Source organism: Gymnoscopelus braueri, assembly GCF_963280865.1.
Source record: "Gymnoscopelus braueri genome assembly, chromosome: 7".
Taxonomy (NCBI): domain Eukaryota; kingdom Metazoa; phylum Chordata; class Actinopteri; order Myctophiformes; family Myctophidae; genus Gymnoscopelus; species Gymnoscopelus braueri.
In genome coordinates this window covers 45,527,009-45,542,644 of record NC_137608.1, presented here as the reverse complement: position 1 = coordinate 45,542,644, position 15,636 = coordinate 45,527,009, and positions in this window count along the sequence as shown.

The window sequence follows — 15,636 nt, the reverse complement described above, 5'->3', positions numbered from 1 at the left end:
GGCTGACTGTGAAAGCTCTGAGCGATGCCAGGTTTATGTCCGTGATAAAGTAATCTACCGTGCTGTTTCCCAGGGATGAGCTGTATGTATATCTACCGAAGGAGTCCCCTCGGAGTCTACCGTTAACGATGTACAGACCCAGTGAGCGACAGAGCTGTAGCAGTTGTGACCCATGTTTGTTTGTTGTTTTGTTGTGATTGTATCTCGGGGGACATGTTGGGGAGCTGATGTTTCCCCCTCCTGGTAAGTGAGGTTTCCCTGTGTGTTGAGGGTGTCAGGCCCTTGTCCTGTTCTGGCATTTAGGTCTCCACAAATTACAATGTGACCGTGTGCCTGGAAACGGCTGATATCCTCTTCTAGTGTGGGGAAAAAGTCCTCTGTAAAGTAAGGGGATTCAATTGGGGGGATGTAGGTGGCACACAGGTAGACATTTTTTTCGGTTGTGGTAAGTTCCTTGTTTAATTCCAGCCAGATGGAAGAAGTTCCAGTTTTTACTAGCTTAATGGCGTGGATTAGTTCTGATTTGTACCATATTAGCATACCTCCAGAGTCCCTTCCCTGGGTGACTCCTGCCAGTTTTGTAGATGGTACCACAAGTTCTCTGTAGCCAGTAGGACAGCCAGTGGGGCCGTTCCCTCTGTGCCATGTCTCTTGTAGAACAATGATGTCTATGTTTGCAATCTCTTTGGCAAAGTCTGGGGTTCTGCTCTTGATGCCAAGGGCAGTCGACCTCAAACCTTGTATATTCCAGGATGATATAGTGAGTGATTTGTACTCCATTGTTCACATTGTTGTTACATTCCAGGGGTTCTGCCCTGGGCCCATGCTGTGTAGAATTCCCTGAACATCTGCTCGATGCTGTGTGTGCTGAGGATGGCTCTGGTCACCGCCTGTGCGTATGTGTATGGTTGGAGAGGGAGGGGGAGAGTGGGCGGTGGTGAGGCTGATGCAAGAGTGTATGGGATGGACATCAGTGGTGTGGGTGAGCTGTGTGTGGGATGAGGTCTGGGTGGAGCAGTGAGGATATGCATCAGGGGTGTGGGTGGGCCACCCTGTTGTGTGGCATGGGGTCTGGATGGGGCGGAGGGGTGTCTAGGAGAGGGTCTGCTAGGTTGATAGGGGTGGTGACGTCTAGTAGAGTGTCCTCTGTGTGCAGTGCGGTGTCCTCTGGGTGTAGGATGTTGTCCACGGTGGTTGCGTGTGTAGGGTGTTGTGTCTGTAGGATAGTCGCGGTCGAGTGCGATGTCCTTCAGGCTCTTTGCAAAGGTTGGGATATCAGCCTTGCGGATGTGTACCTGGTCGTGTAGGCTTCCCTTGTGCAGGGTTGGGTGTTCTGCGAAGTGGACCTTACTCTTCCTTGCACAGATTCTGGAAGTCTGTGCGTTGATTGCGTTGATGTAGTCGTATTCGACGTCGCCTCTGTGTAGCAGTGCCGAGATGACTACTTCTGCGTTGGGGAATGTTGAGGTGGCTTTTTCTATCATTCCCTTGGTAGATGTAACCATCTCGTGGTCTTCCTGTACCCATATGTCGTTTGTGCCGGTGTGGATTATTATATGGCTGGGGGAGCCCAGCCGGTCCCTTGTCAATAACTCCATTGCACGTGCTGTGTTTCGACATCTGATGTGTTCAACTCTGTGCTTTGGGAAGAGCTTTCTTGCATCGATGTATTTCCCATTTGAGTCATTCAGGAGTACAATTTCTGGGTTTTGTAGCTGGCGGTTTTCTGGAGGTGTAGCAGTGGGGGAGGGTTTGGGTGGGTCCTCTTCTTGAACGATCTCTTGGGAGAGTACTTGGCTTTGAGGTACCGCTGATTGGTCAAGGTTATCTGCTATTTCTAACCCTTCCTGCTGATTGCTGGTTGGTCTTGCTTCCCTTTCAAGCTTTTCTATCTCTCTCCTCAGTTGCCCTATTTCCTTTTCTGTCGTTTTCCTTAGCTGTTCTGTGTCTTTTCTCATACTTTCCCTAGACTCTGCTATTTCCTTTTCCTGTCTTTCTTTTAGCTTTGCTAGCTCCTTTCCCATGTCTTCCTTTAGCTGTCTTATCTCCTTCCCCATATGTTCCCGTAGCTGTACCAACTCCTGTCTGAGCTTTGGCTCACTCTCTTCCTGTTCCTTTGTGGCACTGGCCCTGGGAACTGTCTGTTCTTGCCTATACCCCAACAGCTGTTGCTTCCTCTGTACTTGCCTATATTCTAATCTAAAGAATTGGTCAGCCAGGTTTGGTTCTATGGTGTGAGCTTTTGTGGCACTGATTGGTGGGGGTGGGGGTGGACTCTCTACTGTGGCTGGATGTGTTGTCTTGTCTATGTCTATACTGGTTGGATTGCACTTTTCTTGTGCCATCTCCCTGATTTTGGTGAAGTCATTCTTTATGGGTGTTCTATTTCCCTGGATTGTTACTCTTCCAGTGTTGTAAAAGTTTACAGTGGTGGTTCCTTCCTCTGAGTGCATTTTAAGGCTACATCCATCAGTCAGCGGTACCTTTTTTATCTCTGTGTAGTGCTCTTGTGTGGCTTCAATCCATGCCTGAGGTCTATGTGTGAAAAAGATTAGGTTTGTTTCAGCCTTCTTTGAGTCATAGTCTGCATAAAGTGTCTCTATGTTATTTGTCAGGAGTTCAGTCTTGTAATTCTCCTTAGCCTTAACCTTAGCTGATGTTAGATATTCAATTGGTATTGGTGTTGTGGGTGTGTGTGCTGTAGCTAGTGGCTCGGTTGCCGTGGTTTCCATTGTTCAGGCTCACACCTGGCTCACCTAGCTTCCCGCCCCTGTCTAACACCCCTCCCCCGGTACTTTCCTTTGTTATGCTACTACTGCTGCCTGCTGCTACTACTACTACTGCTAATACTACTATTATATGTGTCTAAATGTTTAAACTGTTCCCATGCAGTTTACTATGATTCTACAGTATTCTATTTTACTATAGTGTTACAACAATCTTACTACACTTCAATGTCTCTAGACTAGAGTTCTGCAATGTATCTCCAAACTTCAGGCTTACTTACTCAAGTTAGTTGTGTGTCTTTTCTGGTAAAGGAGCAAGTTTTAACTCCAAATGTTTTGTTGAGTGGTAAAAAGCTGTTTTATTCCTTGTTGTCCTTGTTGTCCTTGGTAGATCCTTTTTGGTCTTTGTGAAAAGTGTTAAAAGTATTTCACAAAAGTCCAAGAATCCAAGGGCTCAGGAGCTCAAAAAAACACAACCTCTCACCTCCACAGTCAGATCACAAAAAAACACACACACACACACACACACACACACACACACACACACACACACACACACACACACACACACACACACACACACACACACACACACACACACACACACACACACACACACACACTCTGTGTGTGCTTGCAATACTTTGCCACGCTTTCTCCCTGGATCTATTTATTGCAGTCGCGCTTCCTTTCTTGCTTAAATACATTTTACTTCCTTGTATGATTTCATGAGCTGCTGCAGTGCTGCTGTTCAGCCACAGAGAAGAACGCTGCTCTGGTTTTGGACTCCGTGATTGGTCAAGTTCAAGAATTCTGCTATCGACTTTCATGGTCTTTTATAGAAATACGTGAAGCCTGGCTTCATTATCCTGGCTCGACACAGCCTGGCTTGACAAGGTCTAGCTCGACAAAGTCGCTCCTTTTCAGCCTGGCTTGGCGTTCCAGGAACCGAATAAACCAGGCTATACGGACCCGACTTTGTCAAGCCCGGATTTGACTTAAGGCCAGGCTTATTTAATTCACCTTTCGAGGAATAGGGCCCTGGAGTGCTCCGTTTTGAACAAAATGCCTCAAATCAACACAGCATGCGATTTCCGTAACATTTTGCACACACATTCCCACTAGGCCGAGGAAGAAATGCCACTTGAACATTTTCAAATCAGCATCATGGTGGCACTACAACAGGCCGAGTCGTGTTTTTACCTATAAGTGCACCGATCTGCGTAAAACTTTGTATGCGCACTCCCAAGGAAAAATCTTTGCCCTGTACTTTTCAAATCTGCCTTTTATAGCGCCACCCGGAGGCTGACTTAAAGCAATATTACTCCATCAGATTGTATCCAAATTTCACGCAAATCGGTACACATGATCTCTAAAGTCATGTGATCAAGACCATTCCTTCATATTCCCTCCTAATTGGCTAAGATTGACATCTAAAGTTTGCAGGAGTGGCCCGTTTTGAACAAAATTAACTCAAATCATGAATGCAGCGTCCGATTGCAGTGAATGCACGCACATTCGCGCTACGTTAAGGAACAAATGCCACCCTTTTAACATTGCCCTATTATAGCGCCACCAGGAGGCCGATTTTTGCAAAACACATTAATTTATATTACTCATACAGATTTTGTCCAAACATCACTCAAATCGGTAGCCTACACATTATCTCTATAGTAATGGGATCAAGATGGATCAGTCCGATTCTTCATATTCCATCAGCAATGCTGGCCCACAATAACCTACCTGACCTGGCGGAGACCTGTGCACTCTAGTTTTCTCTCCTTTTCTTTCGATTTTAGTTGAGTCACAAAGGCAAGCGATTGCGGACCTATTGGAATGGGAATGTCTCAATGTTTGTCTCGCTGTCAACAATAACTCAATACACTACCCTCAAATCAAATGACAGAAGGCCATGACACTTCATATATTAGATCTCCACTCACTTAATATCTGACATATGGTCCAATTTGGTAGTCAAAGGTCAAGAAGGTCAACACACTGAATTCTGAACTATGCATCGTAGAAGGAGAAGACTGATAGCATTCGAGAGCTTGTCTCAAGCCATTTCACTTCCCTGCCATTAGTGTCAGAGTTTGGCCTTTCACAGCGAAACCCCGTAACCCCTCTCCTTGCAATTGCCTGCTGGGGGTGGGGGTGGGGGGGGGGGGGTGGTCACAACAGCGTCGGGATACAAACAGTCTGAACAGGCGAGGTGAGGAAGGTTGGCTCTGTCGTCACTGGATGGCAGTGGTGGAAAGTAACTAAGTACATGTACTTCGGATAGATTTTCCTTTTCCTTTGTGGCAACAGAGGGAACAGGGAAATATAGGTCTTACATGTACAGTAAGTAACACATTTGTTTTGGAAAAAGTAACTAAGTAACCAATTAATCTAAACTAACGCATTAGATTACTTACCAACACATGGTGCAGAATACTGCAATAATAATAATTTGACCTATTTGATCCCGGGGGTAAATTCAGTTTTCAGCTTCAAAAAGAAACGTTATGAAAAAATGGTGGGAAAAAAACAACATAAGTAAATTGGCTACTTTTGTATGCGCTATTTTGGAAACTATAGGGCTTAAACATGTTTTGTTTAATGACATGCCCAAAATAGGGATGCCAAAGTTAACATGTAACATTTTCATAATGTGAGCCATGTTTACAGTCTGGCTGACCAATTCTCATTCAAAAACGATTCTGTTCTCTGCCCCGGTCTGATTTTATGGCGGGTTTATGAACCCACCATATATGTTGCAGTATTCTTATTGATGGAGTCCTGAAGGAAATACATTCGACAAAATCGACAAAATCATAAACGGTTGTCTCCCATTATACTGTATGAATAGTTTATAGTAGAGCTTTGGAGATAGAACAGCAATATAACACTCAAGGTTGTGCTGTTACACTGTATATTCACAAGCCCAGGACCACAACTTAATGCTACTTGAGATAGTTTATTGAGGTAGTACAGGCTTTAGAATAGGCTTTAGAATTGATCAATGGTACAGATCAAGCTGAAAAACAGATCATTATGTTGGGTAGAGATTTAAGGTTAGCTGGCCAGTCGGTCAGTTTGGTGCTTGGTCGGTCGATTGGATTGAGATGGGTGTTGACTCTGGATTCTTTGGCTTTGGCTTCTATGGTCTCCATGGATTAAGGTGGACCCCCCCCCCCCTGTGTGAGTAACCGAGAGAGAGAGAGAGAGAGAGAGAGGAGAGAGAGAGAGAGAGAGAGAGAGAGAGAGAGAGAGAGAGAGAGAGAGAGAGAGAGAGAGAGAGAGAGAGAGAGAGAGAGAGAGAGAGAGAGAGAGAGAGAGAGAGAGAGAGAGAGAGAGAGAGAGAGAGAGAGAGAGAGAGAGAGATTTAGATGTTTTATAAAATATTATGAACCTGGTCTCCCTATTGTGGGCAGAAGAAAATAGTAAAGTATAGTGAAAATAGCAGATCTACAAGCTCACAACATATATTTGCTATTCATTGATGAATAAGTAAGTAACTTTGGCACTTACGCGGCGCCTACAGTATACTGCATATAGGCTATGACCGGATCACAGCCATGCTCATATGCAGTAAACAGCACTCCCTCTTGTGTGATAAATAGCTTAAATAGCCCACATATCTACCCATAGTAACATCTGGCTTTCAGCCTGATGCACAGGGAACTATAAAGTCTGATTTGTACTTAGTCGTACCAAAAATGCAGAGCTACAAGCTTACAAAGCCATGCATCCGCCACGCGTTGTGAACTTGTAGATCTGCTGTTTCCGGTGCGTGACGACATTGTACGACGGAGCATAAATTAGGCTCCGCTGGCGTTATGGTGCACTTGGTCACGAGGAGATAACAACACAATGCACTGCATAGGTCAGGAAGCCATATATCGTGGCTGCTCTTTGCTTTCAAAAGGCTTGCACAAAGGCAAGCATCAGTTTTTTACAGGATAATGAAAAGAACAGGAAACTCATTAGAGACATTGGTCACAACGTTGTTGTTCTACTGCCGTCTGTTCATGAGAGGTTACTTCAGAGCTCGCCGGAAACTCATTTGTCCGATACGCCCGACAGCACATGAACGCAGGACTTCTTCTTCTGACGCTCTCTCTCGCGTGTGAACCATAATATTAATTAGGCGAACCAACCACCCCACGAACCATGCTTTATTCTCCACACCGGCCTACTACGCTATTATTAGATTGCCACTGTAGTCTTTTCAAGTTGTGAGCTTTAACACATATTCTGTCATGCACCTTCCCACCACTTAGTTTGGAACTTTGGATTGTGCATGCGAGGTGTTATTGCAAAGCACACAGCATTTTGGCCTGAGGGTGGTGCTAGAGGAAAAGGTCATGGGGGTCACTTAAATTGTTAGGGTTCATCCCCCAGGGAGCCTGTTTGTCTGTGAAAATAGCCAATCTACAAGTTCAAAACGTGTCGCTTTGAGACCCGTTGTGAACTTGAAGATTGAAAATGTTTTCATTATTTTTTAACCCTTTAAGACCTGGAACTGTGTCATTTTTAGATTTGAGCTAAAAAGCATTATTGTACACTTTGGCTATTCAAAAATAGCAGATATACAAGCTCATAGCGCGGCACCGAGTGCCGCGCTATGAACTTGTAGATCTGCTATTTTTGAAAAATCGTGAAAATGTGTGAAAATATTTGAATATAAATATTTTTAAAGCGAACATTTTTAACTCTATTCTTTGCTTCTGGGGGGTCCCTGGAACAAAATATTTTGACGGGGGTCCGCGGCCAAATACATATACTTTTGGGGGTCCTTGACATGAAAAAGATTGAGCACCACTGATATAGAAACATACGTTTTTCAGAATACTGTTGAGATTTAGGAGACATGTAGAATCGGCTTCAGGTCTCAATGGGTTAAACAGGGCTTCATATCGTGTTTTTGGAAGTTTGGGAGACACCAAGTTTGGGAGATACAAAATGTATATTTTGAGTCTTGAGCTGCAGGGAACCCCTGCTCTAATGTGACTACTGTGTTTATGAAGTATCTTGTGAGCAAACTTGACATTTTGGCCTAAGGGCTGTGCAATTCTACATTCTATGCGTAGGTGAAGCAAAATGTTCTGACTTGTTGTTGTGTATCACAGCAGCACGCTGTAGCAAACATTGCTTTCAGCTAAAATTAGTATGCAGATGCTGTGTATTGTGATGTGTGCTGTGTGTGTGTGCCGCATTTGGTTTCAATTGCCATTAGTCAACGCACGGTATGGAGGCTATATAAAATATTGCAATTCTGCAAAGATGCTTTGCCATTAAAAGTCCATCCATTGCAGATGCCTGTTCTCCTTACTGAGGGAGGCCATGAACCAGGCATAAGGGTTCATTAGTGTTGACGATTAATTACACAGTCTTCCACCTTTGTTGCCACTAGTTAGGCCCTCCCAGGTGAAAGGGCCCACGGTTCCCCCATTGTACTGTTGTAGGGGTGCAACAGTTAACCCATTGAGACCTGAAGCCGATTCTACATGTCTCCTAAATCTCAACAGTATTCTGAAAAACGTATGTTTCTATATCAGTGGTGCTCAATCTTTTTCATGTCAAGGACCCCCAAAAATATATGTTTTTGGCCGCGGACCCCCATCAAAATATTTTGTTCCAGGGACCCCCAGAAGCAAAGATTTGAGTTAAAAATGTTCGCTTTAAAAATATATATATACAAAGATTTGCACACATTTTCACGATTTTTCAAAAATAGCAGATCTACAAGCTCGTAGCGCCGCGCTATGAGCTTGTATATCTGCTATTTTTGAATAGCCCAAATTGTAAAATAATGCTTTTAGCTCAAATCTAAAAATGACACAGTTCCAGGTCTTAATGGGTTAAAAGTCCATCCATTGCAGATGCCTGTTCTCCTTACTGAGGGAGGCCATGAACCAGGCATACGGTTCATTAGTGTTGACGATTAATTACACAGTCTTCCACCTTTGTTGCCACTAGTTGGCCCTCCCAGGTGAAAGGCCCCACTGTTCCCCCATTGTACTGTTGTAGGGGTGCAACAGTTAATCAAACTAATCGATTATAAGAAAATAAAAATGACAGTCAATCATGTTATAAAATAAGCGATTACTAAGTGATCCTTATTTTGGACATGACATTACAGCAAAAAACGTTTTAAAAAACATTTCAAACTATTTCAAAGATAGTGAAAATAGCTCTTTGACTCCGGAGTTTCTATAACAAGTAAGACGCGCGAACGCGGGAAGCGAACGCCAAAAAAATATTATAATAATGAAAAGAAATCATCTAAAAAAAGTAACCAATAAAAAAATATATAAAAAATAGAAAAAAAATCTGCGTTAAAAGGAGCATCTTAGAAAAATACAAATTCACAAAAAAGAATTTTTGAATGTTTTTGAACAATTCAACAAAGTGCTTGAAGTGCCTGTTTCACCCACTTCCGGGGGGCGGAGCCAAAATCCGAGCCCGAAGTATTTGTTCGTAGACCCCCACTTAGGGGGGGTAGAAAAGGTTTGGGAGCGATTCGGGCACTTTTCATTTAACATGGGGTTTCAATGGGGAGTTTTTAGGAGCCTTCTCCGGGGCGTGGCTTCCGGGGGAAGGGGCGGGCTTAAACGCAACCTTGACAGGTGTGTTCAGTTTTCAAAGACCTTTCATTTGATGTATGGTACGTCTAAATTGGACATTTACTTATCTCAGAGGAGCTGCACGCAGGCAGTGCACACAGAGACACAGAGACACAGACAGAGACATACTGCACACAGAGATACAGAGATACAGAGACACAACCCGAGCACGGTTTCATAGTAAGCTCCACTTGCGCGGAGGCGCGCCTTCGGCGCGCCTCCTTCCGCTGCGTTCGCAAATATTGCTCATTTGTAAATACCAATTAATTAATTAATTATTTTGTGAAAAACAATATATGTATTTTCTATTCACTGACAGTTATGAAAGATATATACACAAGTAAAACGCGCGAACGCGGTAAGCGAACGCAAAAAAAGAAAAAAAAGAATGAAAAAAAATATTTTAAAAAAAGTAACCAATAATTTTTTTTTTTTTTTTTTTTTTTTAAATCTGCGTTAAAAGGAGCATCTTAGAAAAATACAAATTCACAAAAAAAAAACTTGGAATGTTTTTGAACAATTCAACAAAGTGTTTGAAGTGCCTGTTTCACCCACTTCCGGGGGGCGGAGCCAAAATCCGAGCCCGAAGTATTTGTTCGTAGACCCCCACTTAGGGGGGGTAGAAAAAGTTTCGGAGCGATTCGGGCACTTTTCATTTAACATGGGGTTTCAATGGGGAGTTTTTAGGAGCCTTCTCCGGGGCGTGGCTTCCGGGGGAAGGGGCGGGCTTAAACGCAACCTTGACAGGTGTGTTCAGTTTTCAAAGACCTTTCATTTGATGTATGGTACGTCTATATTGGACATTTACTTATCTCAGAGGAGCTGCACAAAGGCAGTGCACACAGAGACACAGAGACACAGACAGAGACACAGTGCACACAGAGACACAGAGACACAGAGACACAACCCAAGCAGGGTTACATAGTAAGCTCCACTTGGTCGGAGGCGTGGCTTCCTCCCGCGTTCGCAATTAAATTAAATTCATTATTTCTGTAGACTTAAAAATCTTTGTTTTATTTGATGGCCTTCCTGCCCTACCATGTGACCCTTGTGCCTTCAAAAAAATGTACAACATTAAAGGCTAGGCCTCGGCCGTAAAATGACGAAATTCCAGGCCTGGTTGCAGCCCTTTGCTGTTGGCTGCTACACAGAGACAGACAGTGACAACGCCCCCCCCCCCCCCCCCCGCTACACTTGGCAGTGTGCTGCTGATGTTGACAAATGTTGACGACTCCGGTGAAGATGCTAGTAATTAGAGCCTGACAGATGCTGGTGTTTTGGGTAAACATGGCTAACAGAAACATCATTGACACATTCTGAAAATTGAAAATATTAATTTAACACGTACGAATGGAACCATAACCAGCTGACTGGTCCTTGGTATCCCTAGTTTTTGAGTCCTAGCCCACGAATTTCTGATGTTTTGATAGATAAAAAAGTGAAATAAAATCTAGTTTCTATTAGATAGATAGATAAAAGATAAACATATTGAACTTTATTTTATTTAGCCACTTAAGCCCTATTGAAACATTTTCATGTTTCATCACGGCAGGTCAAGTGGTTACATTGGGACAAATCGGCTGCATAATTGCCCAAAAAAAAAAGTAAAATAATGGCCGATATATCGTCCAAACGGACATACAGTAAATCCTTCGGGCTCTACCACCGATCGGCGCCCTCGAGACCCAGCGGCAAAGTGAAATGCTCTGGTGGACGGACAGGCGGGGGGGCAAAAACAGGAGAATACCGAGAGAGCTGTCACCTGCACAGGAGAGCCCTGTCAACCGGCACAGGCAAGGCGTGAGTCAGCCCGACATACAGGCCTGTACCCAGCCTCGTGAGAGCTGTGCAGGGAGCAACAGGCAGGTGGCACACACATTTATCACATCCATCAACTCTACAGCTCTGTTCTGGGCCTTGTTCCTGGGTCCTTGTTGTTGTAGCTCGTGGCTGTGGTCCACTCCAGACAGACTGTGATACAATGTCTTCAACATAATATGGATGAATCTGCTTTTTTACTCCAGGCAAATAAAGAGTCTATCTGTTGTATTACGTTGCTGTCAGGCAGAAACCTTGCATATTTCATATTTGTTTTATTTTCATAAACGAATGCCCTATTCAGAACAGCGACGTCTGTGGGTTTTGTATAATGAATGCAGGGCTTTCGGGGCAGCTTTGTCCTTGGGAAATTATGTGTGTGTCATATGGTAGACAACTTGACAGTAGTTTCCCAACTACAACGAAAAACATATATTTAAGAAGGTCTGTTTCTCTGCTCAAATGTTTGAAATAGATTCTAGTTTCCTTTTTGTTTCATTTTGTTTCAGAATAACGTCTATGGACATAGCCAGGTAAGTTGCGCCCAACAGTTTGACACCTGCAGCTTGAGCTCGAGGAAGTGGCAAGGCGCATGTATTTGTACAAAATGTGCAATTTAACGTGCTTTTCATAAGGCATAAAATAAGAAATAAGAAAGAATAAGAAATAAGGAATATAAAAGAAATTATTGCGTATGGCGAATGTTCCCCCTAGAATAGATACATAATGGTTAAGAAGATAATGGAGAATATAAACGTCTTTTTGGCCTGGATTTAACTGTAGTCTGTAGAGTTGCAAATCTCAGATCTTCTGGAAGTTTGTTCCAACTGTGCGTAACTGTGGGAAGAGTTAGCAAACTGGTCCCACATGACATCAGCTGTCTAGAGGTTTCATCTTGTAAAAGCAAGGAAGAGATGTATTTTGGCCCTAAACCACCGAGTGATTTAGGGACAGGCAGCCATGTTTTCTTTCTTCTTCTCTGACACACTGCAAGACAGTAAAGAGATCTGAGAATTTGGTTAAATGTGTTAAAGCATTCTCCTTTGTTAGAACTCTATCAGCCACATTGCTCTCCCACAGGGAAGATCAAGGAGGAAGAGGAGGAGAGAAAAGAGACTAAAAGAGAATTGTAGAATAAAAGGAAAACAGAAACACACATTATTTATGTCTTGCATCAGTCTGTGTGGGTGCAGTGTTGCCAGATTCTGTGAGAGAAACAAGCAACCAGGTCTAGGAAAACCAGCCCAAAAGAAGCGACTATGGGCCACATGAGCACCTTAACATAATACATCAGCTATTTGAAAATAGCAGATCTACAAGCTCACAACGCGTTGCGGATGCGACGCGTTGTGAGCATGTAGATCGGCTATTTTCAAATAAAATCTTGCTGAGAAATTATAATAAGCAGACCTGGCAACCCTGTCCAGGGTGTGTACTTGTACACCAAGCTGCCTCACGCTACAGAAACAAGGAGATAGGCTCCTATACCCAATGGGCCACATGGCTCGGCAAGGGTATTTACTAGTACTCAAGTAAAAGTACTTGTTTTAAGTAAAAGTTACTGTCCATCACTGCCTAAACAGCCGAAACCTGTTTTGAAAATGGGCTGGCTAATTTTGGATGCCTAATTAAAATATAATTAATTAAAGTGGGGTACGCAATATTGTTTTGTTAAAATAAGCCTTAAATATCTTTATATTCCAATAGCAATAATTGCAGAACGCATAACAGGATACAGGATAAATAAACAAGGGAAAAACGACTGCAATCAAAATTGGAAAACTGGAACCTTATGAAATTGAAGCTGATTAATTATTTTTGTGGAGTTCTCCTTACTGATTGGATAATAATTGTATCCCGACCTGAAAATATATTTTCAGTTTAAGAGAATGACAGGGAGACCCCTGTGACTGAACTAACACGCTATAGTAAACTTTTTTGTTTGTTTTACAAAAAAATATCACTTACACCATGCACCTTACATTTTCAGTGCATTTTATTAGCTGGCTTTTCTTGTGCGTATATAGTTTGTCAGCACTTTAGCCTGGCACTTTCAGTACAGTAGTTCTGTGCATTTTAAAGCCCTTCGATCGTCCTATCGAAGATATATCACCATAATAGTCTTCAATTCCCAGGCCATTTCATACCCCATTGCATCTTGCCTATCACTGCAACGGTGGAAGGTACATTCGGACAGCTCTGATAAGAGCCTTTTCTGTACCCCCCCCCCCCCCCCTACAGCCGAAGAGGCCAGTCCCAACTTCAGAATAGGCCTGTACGCTGTTCTGAAGCAAGCAATCCTAAATCAAGCTTAACCACATTAACCCAGGCTTACCTATTTTGGTCATGTAGGCTACATTTTTTTTAACTTTCGAACAAATTCTGGTACCTTTTCCTGGTACGGTATGGAAAAGTCACTGATCTACAAGTTTACAACATGTCACATGTTGTAAGCCTCTAGATTGGCTAATTTTAAGCCTCTATAAGCCTAATATATATATTTCACACACTTTGAAAGATTTTGGTATTTTCATTTTGGAACATTTCGTACATCTATATTTTGATGCCAATACTTTTTGTACTTTTACTCAAGTACGGTTTTTGAATACAGGCCTTTTACTTGAAACAGAGTGTTGTTATATTGTGCTATTGCTACTTTCACCTGAGTAAAACATCCGAGTACATCATCCACCACTGTTCACATGCACGTACGATACTGCTGGTAGCAACATTGCAGACAAATTATTGTACTCAAGAATTCAAGGTTCAAGAATCTATTAAATTATTTCATTACGGTGTGATGCCGAAGGGCCCAGCCATCTAGAACATAGTTTGTCTTTATCTCTGTCTCTCTGTATCTATCTCTCTCTCCTCACAAAAACTATCCATAAAACATTTCAAGCTGCATATTACAAGCTTGTCACATACTGGTCATACATTTGGTAATGAAAATCAATCTTAAATCCAATAAACAACATGGATATACATCCAGGAGATGGTTGAGAGTTTGTCAGTGGTGTAAAGTAACAAGTACATTGGAACTCAAGTACTGTACTTAAGTACAATTTTGAGGTACTTTTACTTTATTGGAGTATTTCTAATTGTCTATACTTTTACTCCACTACAATTATTTGAAAACTTTAGTTACTAGTTACTTTGCGGATATAAATGATTACATTATAAAACGTACATTAACCACTTTGGCCATATTTTATACCTAGGCTATTTGAAAATAGCCGATCTACAAACTCACAATGCGTTGCATTGCGACGCATTGTGAGCTGGTAGATCTGCTATTTTCAAACATTTTAGTACTTTTACTTTTGGTACTTTAATGTAAGTACATTTTGATACCAATACTTTTGTACTTTTACTCAAGTATTTTTTTTATTACGGACTTTTACTTGTAACGGAGTACTCTGACATTGCAGTATTGATACTTTTGCTTAAGTAAAAGATTTGAGTACTTTTTCCACCACTGGAGTTTGTACATTTGAGCACTTACTGTACACTTAGGCTGTGTATTGTAAACTGTCAAATTTGGATTTCCCAAAACTCCCTTGCACTAATGTTATGGTTTTGGAGAAGTTTTATATACTGACACTTGCTGTACCATCTGTGGTGAAGTACTCAGATTTGTTTTTAAAGTAGCAATACCACCTTTAGTGTTGAAGTGCCCTTGAGCAAGACGCTGAACCCCTAATTACTCCCGATGAGCAGGTTGGTGCCTTGCATGGTTTCCTCCGCCGTCGGTGTATGAATGTGTGTGTGAATGGGTGAATGTAATGCACAATCTATGTAAAGCGCTTTGGATACAAGCGCTATATAAATGCACCCCTTTACCATTTAGTACAGTACTTGAGTAAAGATACTTGGTTACTTTACGCCACTGCTAATCACTGGAACTGGGAACTTTTGAGGAAATCCTTCAGCATCTGCAGTTTTGTTCCAGGCTTCCAGGAGATATGGCCTGACAGCTGCCTGCTGAATACCCCCAGCCATGACAGGCATAAACGTGGCTCTAAGGAGCTATGGTTCATCACAGGCCACAGTTTCAACTGTTGAAATATTAGCCGACTTCATAACAAAGCCAGGAGGTTTTGCTGTGTGCCAAAATAGTGGAGAAAAACAGACGATGTGCTACTTGTATGGTATGGTAGTTTTTGTCATTATTGTTTAACCACTTAAAGGATAACTTTGTTTTTTTTTACAACCAAGGTTTATGTTTTAGCTTGTATATCAAGGATGAGTGTTAAAAAAAATCATTTACTGCTTTCTATAGTTTTAGCACGTTTTTTACATTGGGCGGGGACATTCGGGCAGGTGGCTAAATATGTAGTTTTTACACAATAAAAAAGGTCCCGTGGTCTTTGATGGCCAGATGTGAGTTAATGGGGGCTAGAAGAGCTACTGTAAATAATAATTAAGAAGTCGCAGCGTTATTGTGTAAAAAAAATACATATTTAGCCACCTGCCTGAAT